At 50.5% G+C, this 16,195-nt stretch overlaps 1 long non-coding RNA gene across 1 annotated transcript in view; it reads left to right on the top strand.

Annotated features, from left to right (window-relative positions):
• LOC140736213 (uncharacterized) overlaps positions 1-16,195 on the top strand; it is a 32,452-nt gene that overhangs the window by 14,774 nt on the left and 1,483 nt on the right. The window contains exon 2 of the long non-coding RNA XR_012100906.1: positions 12,305-12,420. This is a non-coding gene — a long non-coding RNA (uncharacterized lncRNA). The remainder of the gene's footprint in view (positions 1-12,304; positions 12,421-16,195) is intronic.

Raw genomic sequence — 16,195 nt, forward strand, 5'->3', positions numbered from 1 at the left:
AGGAGCTAGATAGGTATCTTATGGATAGGGGAATCAAGGGATATGGGGACAAGGCAGGAACCGGGTATTGATAGTAGTTGATCAGCCATGATCTCAAAATGGCGGTGCAGGCTCGAAGGGCCGAATGGTCTACTTCTGCACCTATTGTCTATTGTCTACTGTATATTCAGAGACTGGGCTCAGTGCAAAGCGGGATGTCTCGGAGAAAGACTTCAAACCCAGCTCATGGTCTCTAGGGAGTGATGGTGCAGGTCACAATAATTGAGGCAGTGATTTGCTGGAAGTGTATTGCTCTTTCGGGGTGACCTTATGCTGATGAGATTTTAATCCTGAGTTCTTCTCTGGCCCTTCTGGTCAATTGAGTGTCTTTCCACTGTAACACTGATGTTTCATTTCCCAGTTCATGGACTATTTTTGTACTTGTTTGAAAGAAAATTTTTCTCCAGAACACAGAAAGGTTTGAAATGGAAGGCAACTCTCTCCATGTGCTCTGAGTAACGGTGTGTATTAGCAGAGATGAGGCAGTGGGTTAGGTGCCAGAATCCCATCAATGCAAACCTTGTTTTTAGGGAGATTCACTCAGAGTGAAGCCGCAGATTTCCAATGAAGGGAATGTCACAATGACTCTTCTACCACTTCTGGGGTTGGTATCTATTTCATTTCGCCTTGCTGTTGATATATTCAGTGGCCACTTTATTAGATACACCAGTGCACATCAGAAAGGGGAAGAAATGTGAACTAAGTGACCTTGACCGTGTAATAATTGTTGCTGCCAGATGGGGTGCTTTGTGATTCTTAGAAACTGCTAATCTCCTGGCATTTTCGCACACAATGGTCTCTGATTTACAGAGATTGGTTCGAAAAAATAAACAAAAAAAAATCCAGTAATCAGCAGTTCTGTGGGAGAAAAATGTGTTGTTAATGAGAGAGGTCAGAGGAGAATGGCCAGATTGGTTCATGCTGACAGGAAGGCATCAGTAACTCAAATAGCCACACTACAGAAGAGCATCTCTGAATGCACAGGATGTCAAACCTTAAAGTAGATGGGTTAAAACAGCAAAAGACCACAAACATACACTGAATGGCCACATAATTAAGTATCTAATAAAGTGGTCACTGAGTGTATATCCGTGTCCCATGCATTCTGAGTGAGATGTCGCAACCCAGCTTCCAACGGGTATGGCTCAGTGATATAGAACTGCTTGTGCCATGTGGAAGAAATGGTAACATAAAGGTTGGTTACACGGCAAGAAATCCAAAGGTTCACAGTGGTAGGCCAATTTGAAGTGGATCAGATCTGGGACAGAAAGCCATGGTCATGATGCTCAGAGCCTGGTCCATTTGTGACTCTGGAGTTGCAGCCATGTTGTTGTCTATTGCCCTCTGGAGCAGTCAGCCTTAGTCTTGGCCGTCCCTGAAGCAGACAGCTGTGGTTAGAGGTGGTGTTTACCATCTGTTGCTGGAATAAGATCTGGGCAATAAGATGGTTTTCTTGAACGTGGGGTGACAGCTGGACTGTGTGGTGAAGGAGGCATTTCACACACCCGCCTCCATCATTCAGGGATTTGAGTATAGCCGTTGGACATGTTGTGCAACATGTTGGTGAGGCCATATTGGGAATGTTGTGTTCAGTTTTCGTCAACCTGGTCTCAGAATAAATGCCTCTAAGATTACAAGGATGTCACTGTGACTTGAGAGATTGAGAGAGGCTGAGCAGATTGGGACTTTATTGATTAAAGGACAGGCGAAAAGGGGCTGATCATACAGAGGTGTATAAGATCATGAGTGGCATAGTTAGGGTGAATTGAAGAACTAGACGGCATGTGTTTAAGGTGACAGGAGGGAGATTTCATAGAAACTTGGGCAACTGATTTTTACACAGAGAGAGGCATGTATGTACAATGAGCTGATAGAGAAAGTGGTTGAGGAAGGAACAATTTAATAAATTCCAAAAGATAGTTGTACATGTAGATGGATGGGACAGGTTTAGAAGATTATGGGCCAAATGCTGACAAATGGGAATAGCTTTTATGGCCATCTTGGTCAGCATGGAGCAGTTGGGCCGAAGGGCCTGTTTTCATGTTGTGTGACAGTGACATGACAAAAATTTATATCGATATGAACATGAGCTGCTGGCATTGTGTGGTGTGACATCAACTTGCTGTCCATGGGCGTTAATGCAGTAAACTAGACCACTGCTCCAGTTAAAATTGTTAATTTTAATATCAGCCATTTGCATAGAATGATGACTCACTTTTTCCTCTGATTTGTTGTTGGTGTAGCACGAGAATGCTTCGGTAGAGAAGTTTGAATACTTGATCTCCTCTAACGATTTGAAAGGGGTGCTGCTAGGCTGTGGTTTGGAGTTGGCCAGAAGATGTGAATTTTATAATGGAGCTGATCGGAGGTCCAGAATTAGGCAATGATACCGAAACACTCCGCTTCGGCTAATCAATGTGTACACCTCCACTGTGCGGAGCGAGTTCCCACTGCTGCTGGTCATGTCCCAGCCAGTCGTTCTGACCAGAGACTTCAACTGCACCATTGATTGTCTGGACGATTTGGCAGTGCCGATGGCAGGCTGGATACTATCTCCAGACTCCTGATGGAAATGGTTAAGACAGCCAAACTGCAGGTGGAGCACAGCCAAAAGCCACCTGGACACGATTGGACGGCTCAGCCCGCTCCCTGATCAACTTCCTCTTCCTCTCAGAGTCCGTCACGGTCAGATCCACTGACGTCACGCCGGTGTTCTTCTCTGACCACTTCCTTCTGCGAACCACCTGTCACCTATGGGAGGACCAGAGAATAGGCAGGGGGAAGTGGAAGCTGAATGTCAAGCTGCTGACCCCAGAGAACATCGAGGAACTAGAGAGGGAGTACACAGGTTGGAGAACCTTGAAAGCGTTCTTTGATTCCCTGGTTCACTGGTGGGAAGCTACCAAGGAGAACATCAAGAGGTTCTTCATCTGCAAGGGTACCCAGAAAGCATGGCAGGGGCAGAGGGAACTGCGTAAATTCCAGACAGAGTTGCAGTAACTCCTCCTTCTGCAGTCGAGGGGGGTGGATGTCAGGGAGGAACTGCGGGAGGTGAAGAGCCGTCAGGCCCAGCACTTTGCCGCTGAGTCCTCCAAGATCATCTTCCGATCGAGGGTCCAAACCGTGGAGCAGGACGAGACGTGCTCACGATTCTTCTTCCAAAAGGTGCACAGGGGGAGCTCTGTGATCCACAACCTTAAGGAAGAGGACGGCTCAGTCGCGTCCTTGTAGACAGACATACTGAGGATCTAGATAGATAGATAGATAGATAGATACTTTATTCATCCCCATGGGGAAATTCAACATTTTTTTCCAATGTCCCATACACTTGTTGTAGCAAAAACTCATTACATACAATACAATACTTAACTCAGTAATAATATGATATGCATCTAAATCACTAGCTCAAAAAGCATTAATAATAGCTTTAAAAAAAAAAGTTCTTAAGTCCTGGCAGTTGAATTGTAAAGCCTAATGGCATTGGGGAGTATTGACCTCTTCATCCTGTCTGAGGAGCATTGCATCGACAGTAACCTGTCGCTGAAACTGCTTCTCTGTCTCTGGATGGTGCTATGTAGAGGATGTTCAGGGTTTTCCATAATTGACCGTAGCCTACTCAGCGCCCTTCGCTCAGCTACCGATGTTAAACTCTCCAGTACTTTGCCCACGACAGAGCCCGCCTTCCTTATCAGCTTATTAAGACGTGAGGCGTCCTTCTTCTTAATGCTTCCTCCCCAACACGCCACCACAAAGAAGAGGGCGCTCTCAACAACTGACCTATAGAACATCTTCAGCATCTCACTGCAGACATTGAATGACGCCAACCTTCTAAGGAAGTACAGTCGACTCTGTGCCTTCCTGCACAAGGCATCTGTGTTGGCAGTCCAGTCTAGCTTCTCGTCCAACTGTACTCCCAGATACTTGTAGGTCTTAACCTGCTCCACACATTCTCCATTAATGATCACTGGCTCCATATGAGTCCTAGATCTCCTAAAGTCCACCACCATCTCCTTGGTCTTGGTGACATTGAGACGCAGGTAGTTTGAGTTGCACCATATCACAAAGTCCTGTATCAGTTTCCTATACTCCTCCTCCTGTCCATTCCTGACACACCCCACTATGGCCGTGTCATCAGCGAACTTCTGCACATGGCAGGACTCCGAGTTATATTGGAAGTCAGATGTGTACAGGGTGAACAGGACCGGAGAGAGTACGGTTCCCTGTGGCGCTCCTGTGCTGCTGACCACTGTGTCAGACCTACAGTCTCCCAACCGCACATACTGAGGTCTATCTGTCAAGTAGTCCACTATCCAATCCACCATGTAAGAGTCTACTCCCATCTCCGTTAGTTTGTGCTTTAAGATCTTGGGCTGGATGGTGTTAAAGGCACTAGAGAAGTCAAGGAATGTAATCCTCACAGCACAACTGACCCCATCTAGGTGAGAGAGTGATTTGTGCAGCAAATACGTGATAGCATCCTCCACTCCCACCTTCTCCTTATACGCAAACTGAAGCGGATCCCGGGCGTGCCTGGTTTGTGGCCTCAGATTCTGTATTATCAGCCGCTCCATGGTCTTCATCACGTGCGACGTCAAGGCAACAGGTCTGAAGTCATTCAACTCCTTTGGTTGTGGTTTCTTCGGTACCGGGACAATACAAGATGTTTTCCACTGTCTGGGTACTCTTCTCTGATCTAGACTCATGTTGAAGATGCGCTGTAGTGGTTCTCCCAGTTCAGTCGCACAGGCCCTTAGTAATCGTGGGGAAACTCCATCCGGTCCAGCCGCCTTGCTGGTACAGATCTTCCTCAGTTGACCTTCCACCTGTGCAGCCGTAAACCTGGACGTGGGCCAGGTCTCCTGTGAGTGGATATTTTCCTGTGAGGGAAGTAAGCCTGGTGTGGAGTTCTGCAGTGAGGGTGAGATTGTGCTGTCGAACCTATTGAAGAAGTTGTTCAGCTGGTTCGCTTTCTCCACATCTCCACTTATTCCTTCTATGCCGGTCTGTACGGAGAAAAGGCCACAGACTCCACAGCCTCCCGCAACTTCCTGTCGCCTATCACGCAGGTCTTAGACCACAGCAAGCGGGAGAGTCTGGAGCAGCCACTGACCCTGGACGAGCTGACTGGCTCCATCCGTTCCTTTGAGTTGGGTAAGACTCCCGGAGGTGATGGCTTACCATTTGAGTTGTATTCGGCTCTGTGGAACCGGATGGACCCAAACGCAGGACGCAGGCACTGAAGTACTAGGGGTAGGACAGGATGGGGATGCCATGGCACTTAAGAGTAGCTGGGGTTCAGGCAGATAGAGTTCAGGCAGGCGGAGTGGAGCGGCTCCCGAAGTTCAGGTTCAGGTAGACAGGCTCCCGGGGTTCAGGCAGGCAGGAAGGCTCCCCGGGTTCAGGCAGGCAGGAAGGTCCCCGGGGTTCAGGCAGGCAGGTCCCCGGGGTTCAGGGTTCAGGCAGGCAGGAAGGTCCCCGGGGTTCAGGTAGACAAGTCCCCGGGTTCAGGCAGGCAGGCAGACAAGTCCCCGGGTTCAGGCAGGCAGGCAGACAAGTCCCCGGGTTCAGGAAGACAGACAGACAAGTCCCCGGGGTTCGGGGTTCAGGCAGACAGGTAGACAGGTCCCCGGGTTCAGGCAGGCAGGCAGACAGGTCCCCGGGTTCAGGCAGGCAGTTAAGTCCCCGGGGTTCAGGGCTCAGGCAGGCAGGCAGACAAGTCCCCGGGGTTCAGGGTTCAGGCAGACAGATCCCCGGGGTTCAGGGTTCAGGCAGACAGATCCCCGGGGTTCAGGGTTCAGGCAGACAGGTCCCCGGGGTTCAGGTAGGCAGGCAGACAGGTCCCCGGGGGTTCAGGGTTCAGGCAGACAGGTCCCCGGGTTCAGGCAGGCAGGCAGACAAGTCCCCGGGTTCAGGCAGGCAGGCAGACAAGTCCCCGGGTTCAGGAAGACAGGCAGACAGGTCCCCGGGTTCAGGGTTCAGGCAGGCAGGCAGACAGGTCCCCGGGTTCAGGCAGGCAGGCAGACAGGTCCCCGGGTTCAGGGTTCAGGCAGACAAGTCCCCGGGGTTCAGGGTTCAGGCAGACAGGTCCCCGGGGTTCAGGCAGGCAGGCAAAGTCCCCGGGGTTCAGGGTTCAGGCAGACAAGTCCCCGGGGTTCAGGGTTCAGGCAGACAGGTCCCCGGGGTTCAGGGTTCAGGCAGACAAGTCCCCGGGGTTCAGGGTTCAGGCAGACAGGTCCCCGGGGTTCAGGGTTCAGGCAGACAAGTCCCCGGGGTTCAGGGTTCAGGCAGACAAGTCCCCGGGGTTCAGGGTTCAGGCAGACAGGTCCCCGGGTTCAGAGTTCAGGCAGACAAGTCCCCGGGGTTCAGGGTTCAGGCAGACAAGTCCCCGGGGTTCAGGGTTCAGGCAGACAGGTCCCCGGGTTCAGGCAGGCAGGCAGACAGGTCCCCGGGGTTCAGGGTTCAGGCAGACAGGTCCCCGGTTTCAGGGTTCAGGCAGACAAGTCCCCGGGGTTCAGGCAGGCAGGCAGACAAGTCCCCGGGGTTCAGGGTTCAGGCAGACAAGTCCCCGGGGTTCAGGGTTCAGGCAGACAGGTCCCCGGGTTCAGGGTTCAGGCAGACAAGTCCCCGGGGTTCAGGGTTCAGGCAGACAAGTCCCTGGGGTTCAGGGTTCAGGCAGACAGGTCCCCGGGTTCAGGGTTCAGGCAGACAAGTCCCCGGGGTTCAGGGTTCAGGCAGACAAGTCCCCGGGGTTCAGGGTTCAGGCAGACAGGTCCCCGGATTCAGAGTTCAGGCAGACAAGTCCCCGGGGTTCAGGGTTCAGGCAGACAAGTCCCCGGGGTTCAGGGTTCAGGCAGACAGGTCCCCGGGTTCAGGCAGGCAGGCAGACAGGTCCCCGGGGTTCAGGGTTCAGGCAGACAGGTCCCCGGTTTCAGGGTTCAGGCAGACAAGTCCCCGGGGTTCAGGCAGGCAGGCAGACAGGTCCCCGGGGTTCAGGCAGGCAGGCAGACAAGTCCCCGGGGTTCAGGGTTCAGGCAGACAAGTCCCCGGGGTTCAGGGTTCAGGCAGACAGATCCCCGGGGTTCAGGGTTCAGGCAGACAAGTCCCCGGGGTTCAGGCAGGCAGGCAGACAGGTCCCTGGGTTCAGGCAGGCAGGCAGACAGGTCCCTGGGTTCAGGCAGGCAGACAGGTCCCCGGGTTCAGGCATGCAGACAGGTTCCCGGGGTTCAGGCAGGCAGACAGGTCCCCGGGTTCAGGCAGGCAGGCAGACAAGTCCCCGGGGTTCAGGTAGGCAGGCAGACAAGTCCCCGGGGTTCAGGTAGGCAGGCAGACAAGTCCCCGGGTTCAGGCAGGCAGGCAGACAGGTCCCCGGAGTTCAGGGTTCAGGCAGGCAGACAGGTCCCCGGAGTTCAGGGTTCAGGCAGGCAGGTCCTCGAGGTTCAGGCAGGCAGGTCTAGGTGGCGATAGGCTAGCGGAGAGCCCTCCCTGGGCGGGCCGCATGTATCCCAGGTAGGGGCGCCTCCCAGGCGGAAACACCGGAGGCCTGGGCACGACGCGGACCCTTAGGCGGGTGCGGGCACTATCCCAGAGTTCGGGCGGAAGAGAAGGAGGGGGGAGAACCCCCGCCGGGCTACAGCGGGTCGGCCGGAACCGCCCGACGGAGGCAAGAGATAGGAACAGGCAGAACCCCCACTGGGCCACGGCCCATCGGCTGGAGCCGCCCGACGGAGGCAAGGGATAGGAACAGGCAAAAGCCGCCCAACAGAGGCAAGGGATAGGAACAGTCAGAAGCCGCCTGACAGAGGCAAGGGATAGGAGCAGGCAGAAGCCGCCCGACAGAGGCAAGGGATAGGAACAGTCAGAAGCCGCCTGACAGAGGCAAGGGATAGGAACAGGCAAAAGCCGCCCAACAGAGGCAAGGGATAGGAACAGTCAGAAGCCGCCTGACAGAGGCAAGGGATAGGAGCAGGCAGAAGCCGCCCGACAGAGGCAAGGGATAGGAACAGGCAGAAGCCGCCCGACAGAGGCAAGGGATAGGAGCAGGCAGAAGCCGCCTGACAGAGGCAAGGGATAGGAGCAGGCAGAAGCCGCCCGACAGAGGCAAGGGATAGGAACAGGCAGAACCCCCGCTGGGCCACGGCCCATCGGCCGGAGCTGCCCGATGGAGGCAAGGGATAGGGACGGACATAGATCCAGGTCGACCAACACAACAGCCATGACAACGGGAAATTCGGAAATGGCCGGCAGACAGCATGACCGCGCGAAATACAAAAACCGAGCGGAGAAGCGGGACCAGCGCATGAGAAGAAAGGTGGGAGAGTGGACCAACCTGGCAGTACTGGTACGGGCAGAGAAGCATGATGAAGAATAGGTCTGAGCCCGAGCGGGATAACAGAATGCAGAGACGAGTTCGGAGCCGGCGCAAACAGAAGAAAACGACCACCCGTCTGGTCCCAGTCCCAAGGCCCCTTATAAACACCTGCAGCTCAATGAGTTACAGGTGTGTCTCCTTGAACCAGGAGGGTCCTAACTAGATCACAGGTGACGGGAGGGACAACTGCAGGACCCAGAGTCCGGAGCCCCTGGACCGGATCAAAACCTGGAACACGGTTCTGGATCGGATCCTGACAATGCTTCTAGCCGGCAGCATATCGGAAGGGCATCATTACCCTCACCTACAACCAGAAGGGGAAAGGGATGACATTAAAAATTGGAGGCCAATATCACTCCTAAATGTGGATTACAAGATTCTGTCCAAGGCTATTGCCAACAGGGTCAAGTCTGCTCTACAGGTGATCCACCCGGACCAAACCTGTGCTGTACCAGGCAGAAAGATCTCGGACAGCCTCGCGCTGCTGAGGGACACCATCGCCTACGTGCAGGACAGTGGGGTGGACGCCTGCCGGGTCAGCTTGGACCAGGAGAAAGCCTTTGACAGGACATCACACATGTACATGGCAGACATACTCTCCAAAATGGGATTTGGGGAGGGAGTCCGGAATAGGATCAAACTGCTCTACACAGACATCTATAGTGTAGACCGGGTCAATGGGTGGGAAAAAGACAGCTTCTGGAGTCTGGAGTCAGGCAGGGCTGCCCTCTCTCCCCTGTCTTGTTTGTATGCTGTATAGAACCCTTTGCTGAAGCCATCAGGAAAGATGAGGGCATAAGAGGGGCGACACTGCCAGGCAGGAGGGTCCCAAGTGAAAACCACTCTGTACATTGACAACGTCACCATCTTGTGCTCTGATCCAAGGTAAGTTTACAGGCTGATTAACATCTGCGACCAGTTTGAGCTGGCGTTGGGGGCCAGGGTCAACCACACGAAGAGCAAAGCCATGCTCTTCAGCAACTGGTCCGACCGATCCAGTGTCCCCTTCACCATCAGGTCTGATTACATGAGGGTGTTGGGGATCTGGTTCGGGAGGGGGGTTGCGAGGCGAGCAATAAGAACTGGCTGGAGCGGACTGCCAAGATAAAGCAGAAACTGGGATTGTGGGGAGGGCACTCCCTTTCGATAATGGGCAAGAACCTGGTCATCAGGAGTGAGGTGCTCTCAGGGCTGCTGTACTTGGCGCAAGTATGGCCTGTCCCCTGCTCCTGTAGCTCGAAAATCACCCGAGCTGTCTTCAGGTTCATATGGCGATCAAAGATGGAGTGGGTCAGATGGGTCACCATGCACAAGTCCCTGGACAATGAGGGAGAAAATGTTTCCAATGTCACCCTCATCCTGATGACCAGTTTCATGTTTGGCTGCATCAGGCTCTGCTCAACCTTAGAAAAGTAAACAAATGACTACCGGTAACTTAACCGGAAGTTAACAGTTAGGCGGCACAAACATTCAAACTTAGAAACTGTTCTTAACGAGTTCTTATCCAAGCACAGACTTAAAGTGATAAATTCAAAAGTCCTTGTGATTTATACGGTCAGTAAGGAGAGACTTCCCCAAAACAAACGATTCCTTCAAAGTATCGACGATCTGCCGATCCCACAGCCGAGAGATGCCTTGTTCGCAGAAATCACGAGGAAATAAAAGGAACTGACCTTTTGACTGGAGGGTGGTCACTGCAGGGGTTTAACTCAAATGCATGCCACAATTCCTGAACAAATTCAAAGGTCTATCATTCCCCAAAAGGCTGAACGACATTAACTTTATCCAATCTTTGAACTCGGATAACTCTGGTAATGCCTTCACTCTCCAATACTGGACTCTAAGGGAAAAATAAACATGTAACAAACAAAACCGGTGGAGTCTCCACACCTCTGACCGGCAACAACAACGTGGCACAAAAATAAAAGTGAGAACTGCGTCACAGATCGTGGGCTTGGTTTAAATACGGTTTGGAACATGCCATCACATGACATAACATCACCCCACTCACAAGACCATTACATCATCCCACTGTCCCGTTCAAACTGTGAGTATGTAACAGCCAGACCTCACCAACAAGCACCAAGACCTAACCTGACAGCCCTCCCAGTCCGATCCCCCCTGTACACCCGGAACATCATCTCCACATCCCGCTGCCCACGGGAGGACAGCAGTGAAGAGGAGTCAGTGACCCACCTCTTTTCACAGTGTGGGTTTGCAGAGAAGGTGTGGAGGAGGATGAAATGGCTGGTGTCGCGCTTCATCCCCAGCAGCTGCATAACAGAGGACTCTCGGCTCTACGGGCTGTTCTCGGGGTCGCATACAGAGACAAACATCCGGTGCTGCTGGCAGATCATCAATCCTTTGGTCGCCCCGAAACTTGTTGGTCTACCATGCATGGCGATGTCTGTGGCACATTCTCGGCTGCAGGAGTACATGCTGAGGGACGCATTGAAACTTGGTGCAGCCACCATAAGAGCCTGGTGGGGACGGACCACGGTTTAGGGTTCTTCTCCCCTGGGAGTAGGAGGGGTTGGGTGGCGGGAGTATACCTCTCAACTATGATTGTATTGTACAATATGAATCAGCAGAGTGCCACATGAGTGGCTGAAGTTTTTAAACTGCATAGAATGTAATGTCAATGTCTGTAAAGTATTTAGAGTTATTGAATGGTTTATTATAAATTATTTTATTGTGATTAAAGTATATTTTGTTAATAAATAAATCATTCTAAGGGCTCAAAAGTAAGTGACACTGTTGAACTATGGAATTGGAGTATAAGCTGGAGAGCTAAATGATTGAATTAATCTTTTTCTCCCCCGATCACTACTATTCATTTGCATGATGTGGCTGTCACTGCCGTCGTTGGACTTGTCCAGTATTAGTAGACCTGGAATTGAGGAAGCAGTGATGAGTCAGTCTCAGACATAAGTGTGGAGCCATTGGTTAGGGGAACAGAGAGGGGGTTCTGGTGATGAGAATGCAGTTCTGGGATTGTATATACCCTCTCAGGGACATTTGAAATGAGTCAAAAGCATTCTTATGGGGAACATCCAGAGGTCATGTCCCATGTCGGTATAAATAACATACTCAGGAGGGGTGACAAGGTCCTGTGGGGTGGATTCAAGGGTTTATGTGCTAATTTAAAGGAGAGCTTCTACATGGGGGTGATTTCAGGATTGCTGCCAGTGTCACGTGCAGGTGAGGACAGAAATAGGAAGAAAATGCAGTTTAACACATGGCTAAGAAGATGGTGCAGGAGGGAGGGCTTCCGATTTTTGGATCATTGGGCTCTCTTGCGGAGAAGGTGAGAGTTGTACAGAGAGGAGACTTTGCACCTGTACTGGAGGGGGACCAATATCCTTTCTTGAAGGTTTGCTAGTGCTGCTCAGGGGAGTTTATACTAGGGTTGCAGGGGAATGGGAACCAGAATGCCAGGGTAGCTAGTACAACATAGTTTACACATGTAGTGCCTTGCATCGCAGGGCCTATCAGCACAGAGTGGTCAACATCATTGAGAGCATGTGAGTATTCCTGCAGTGTGGCTGGTACGGTGCTTTCACTCATTTTACACCCTTGTGTCCACCCACTCATCTTCTCCCAGCCCTTGTGCTGGTGAAAGGCACTGTGACCACATGGGTCAACCTATGGCTACTAACTGGCAGATAATGTGGTCACACCCTTTACTAACCAGAACGAGGAGTGTTTGTTGCAGTGTTCACTCGGGTGTTGCTGATGAGTGGTGAATCTGAACACATGTTTCCTTACCCTTCCTCTCCCATAGCCCAAGTAAGCTGAGGCCATTCCCACATCCATTTCTTGTGTTTGCTGTTAATATCAGAAGGAGGCTGTGTGGACAACAGTACTGACACGATTCTCAACATGTTCATCCATTAGGATCACGGAAGCAATGGTGTTGGCAGATCCACACATCCTGATCAGCAGCTCAGGTGGGGAGCAGTATAGAATGTCAAAAGCCATTGATGTCATGGAGGCTTACACCGAACTCACAGGTGAGTACTTCTGTCCTTAAGTTTCACCAGAATTTACTCTTTAATCCTGGATGTTCACTTCACAGTACAAGGCCATCCAGCCTTTGCCACCTATTTGTGAATAAATCCCACTGCCCTGGTCTTTCCCCTGTTGCCCTTCATTCTTTCGTTGTTCATTTAAAAACCACATTCCATTTTCAAACAAGAGAAAATCTGCAGATGCTGGAAGTCTGAGCACCACACACAAAATGCTGGAGGAACTCAGCAGGCCAGACGCTATCTATGGAAGAGAGTACAGTCCTGCTGAAGGGTCTCGGCCTGAAACATCGACTATGCTCTTTTCTATAGTTGCTGCCTGGCCTGCCGAATTGTCCAGTATTTTGTGTGTGTTGCTCAAATTCTGTTTTGCAGGTTTTTCTGGGCAAACCAGGTCATCACTGTAGCCTGTTGCATTTTGCCAAAAAATGCACCTCATGATCTACCTGGGTAATCTTCAACCTGGCACGTGAACATTGAATTCTCAAACTCCCAGTAACTGCTCCCCCTCTGTCCCTTTTCCCCTTTATTCTTTTCTCTCCCATCCTGATCCAACGGGACCACATCACCCCACCTTCCTCCCCTTCCCTACCTGAGGATGTGCCGTGCTTCTCTCTGGATCCTCAGTCATAGTGGCATCCTCTTGAGTCACAGGTCAGAGAAAAATACAGCACAGAAACAGGCACTTTGTCCCATCTACTCTGTGCTGAACCATTTAAACTGCCTGCTCCCATCAACTTGCTATAGGCCTCCATACTCCTACCATCCATGTATATATCCAAACTTCTCTTCAACTTTGAAATTGAGTTTGCATGCACAACTTGCACTGGGAGCTCATTCCACACTCCCTCGATCCTCTGAGTAAAGAAGTTTCCCCTCATGTTCCTTTTAAACTTTTCACCTTTCACACTTAACCCACGATCTCTAGTTGTAGTCGCATTCAATCTCAGTGGAGAATGCTTGCATTTACCCTATCTATACCCCTCATAATTTAGTAAACCTCTCTCAAATCTCCTGTCAGTCTTCTATGTTCCAAGAAATAAAATCCTAACCCCATCCAATCTCTCCTTATAACTCAGGCCCTCAAGTCCCAGCAACGTCCTTGTAAATTTTCTCTGTATTCTGTCAACTTTATTTATATCTTTCCTTTACATAGGTGACCACACCAGCACACAATACTACAAATTAGGCCTCACCAACATCCTATACAATTTCAACATAGCATTCCAACTTCTGTACTCAATGCACTGACTTATGAAGGCCAATGTGTCAAAAGCTTTCTTAGCGACTCTGTCTGCTTGTGCTGCCACTGTCTATGAATTATAAGACCATAAGATACAGGAGCAGAAGTAGGCCATTCGGTCTATCAAGTCTGCTCTGCCATTCAGTCATGGGCTGATCCAATTCTTCCAGTCATCCCCACTCCCCTGCCTTCTCCCCATACCCTTTGATGCCCTGACTAATCAAGAACCTATCAATCTCTGCCTTAAATACACCCAATGACTTGGCCTCCACAGTCGCTCATGGCAAAAAATTCCACAGATTTACCACCCTCTGACTAAAGTAATTTCTCCACATCTCAGTTCTAAAAGGACATTCTTCAATCCTGAAGTTGTGCCCTCTTGTCCTAGAATCCCCTACCATGGGAAATAACTATGCCATATCTAAACTGTTCAGGCCTTTTAACATTTGGAATTTCCTATGAGATCCCCCTTTATTCTCCTGAACTCCAGGGAATACAACCCAATCTTGAAATTATGGACCTATATTCCCAGTATTCTTCTCAGATATGGTTTGCACCTCAACTGGAGGGGGACTAATATCCTAGTGGGAAGGTTTGATAATGCTGCATGGTGGGGGACAGGATTTAAACTAGAGTTGCAGGGGGATGGGAACCAGAGTGCCAGAACAGTTAGTGGAGACAGATGTGGTTAAGACCTCAGACAAAGTCAAGAATCAAAAGGTTGAGTTGGTGCGAATAATGTTCTGATCTGCGTATATTTCAAAGTAAGAAGTATCGTAGGAAAGGCAAATAAGCTTAGGGCATGGATCCACACATGCTGTTATGATATTGTAGCCATCAGTGAGACTTGCTTGCAGGAGAGACAGGACTAGCAACTCAATATTCCGGTGTTCCACAGTTTTAGATGAGACAGAGCGGGAGGGATTAAAGGGGGAGGAGGTGTGGTGTTACTGGTCAGGGAAAATGTCACAGTAGGCCAGACTGAAGAAATCAGAGAACATAGAAAACCTACAGCACGATACAGGCCCTTCGACCCTCAAAGCTGTGCTGAACATGGCCTTACCTCAGAAATTACCTTTGGGAGATGGACACATGGTCTATAAAAGTAAGGAAAAGCGGCAGCTAGGCAATGGACCCTAGAGAGATAACAAAGGAGGAGGAGGCAAATTAGGATGGATAAATCCCCAAGAACTTACAAAGTGTTCCCTGTGCGAGACAAGTGCAGATGTTGCAGGAGCCCAAGCAGAGATATTTAAATCATCCTGAGCGACAAGTAAGGTATGGGAGGATTGGAGGATAGTTAATATTGTACCGCTGTTTAATAAAGGCTCTAAAAATAAACCAGAATATTATAGGCCAGTGAGACTGGCATCAGTAATGGGAAAGTTATTGGAAGGTATTCTAAGGTTCTGGATTTATGAGTATTTGGATAGACAGGGACTGATTGGGCAAAACACAAAATGCTGAAGGAACTCAGAAGGTCAGGCAGTATCTATGGAAAAGAATAACAGTTGACAGGCAAAATGTCATGCCAGTGCTTAGTCAGGCCAGGAAAAAAAGATGAGAAGTTAGAGCAGGAAGGTGGAGGGAATGGAGGAAGAAGTGCATGGGGATAGGAGATAGGTGAAACCAGGAGAGGGGGAGGGGAGAAGTAAAGCGCTGGGAAGCTGATAGGTGAAAGAGATAAAGGGCTGGAGAAGGGGAAATCTGATAAGAGAGGGTATAAGACAATGGTATAGAGGGAAGTGGGAGGAATACCAGAGGGAGGTGATGGGCAGGTATGGAGATAAGGTGAGAAAGGGAAACGGAAGTGGGAATGGGGAAGGGGGCAAATACTAGAAGTTCGAGAAATCAATGTTTATGCTATCAGGTGTGAGGCTACCCAGATGAGGTGTTACTCCTCCAAACTTAGTGTGGCCTCATCACAGCAGTTGGGGAGACAATGGGCTAACATGTTGGAAGGGGAATGGGAGGTAGAATTGAAAAGGGCAGCTAGTGAGAGATCCTTCTTTTTCAGCAGACAGAGAGTAGGTGCTTGGTGAAGTGGTCTCCCAATCTATGTCAGGTCTCGCCGATATACAGGAGGCCACACCAGATATAGTAGATGACCCCTGCAGACTCACAGGTGAATTGTCGCCTCAACTGGAGGGACTGTTTGGGGCCCTGAATGGTGGTGTAAGAGGTGGTGTAGTAGCACTTGATCCACTTGTGAGGATAAATGCCATGAATGAGGGAGATCAGTGGGGAAGGATGAATGGACAAGGGAGTCATGTCAGGAGCGTTCCCTGCAGAAAGTGGGAGGGGGAGGGAAAGATGTGCAAACCACCAAGCATATCTTTCCCTCCTGGCACTTATCCTTGCAAGCGGTACACCTGCCCCTACACCACCTCCTCCTTCACTACCGTTCATGGTCCCAAACAGTCCTTCCAGGTGAGGCAGTACTTCACCTGTGAGTCTGCTGGGGTCACCTAGTATATATCTGGTGTTCCTGGTGTGGCCTCCTATTTATCGGAGAGA

Source organism: Hemitrygon akajei, chromosome 11, assembly GCF_048418815.1.
Source record: "Hemitrygon akajei chromosome 11, sHemAka1.3, whole genome shotgun sequence".
NCBI classification, from domain to species: domain Eukaryota; kingdom Metazoa; phylum Chordata; class Chondrichthyes; order Myliobatiformes; family Dasyatidae; genus Hemitrygon; species Hemitrygon akajei.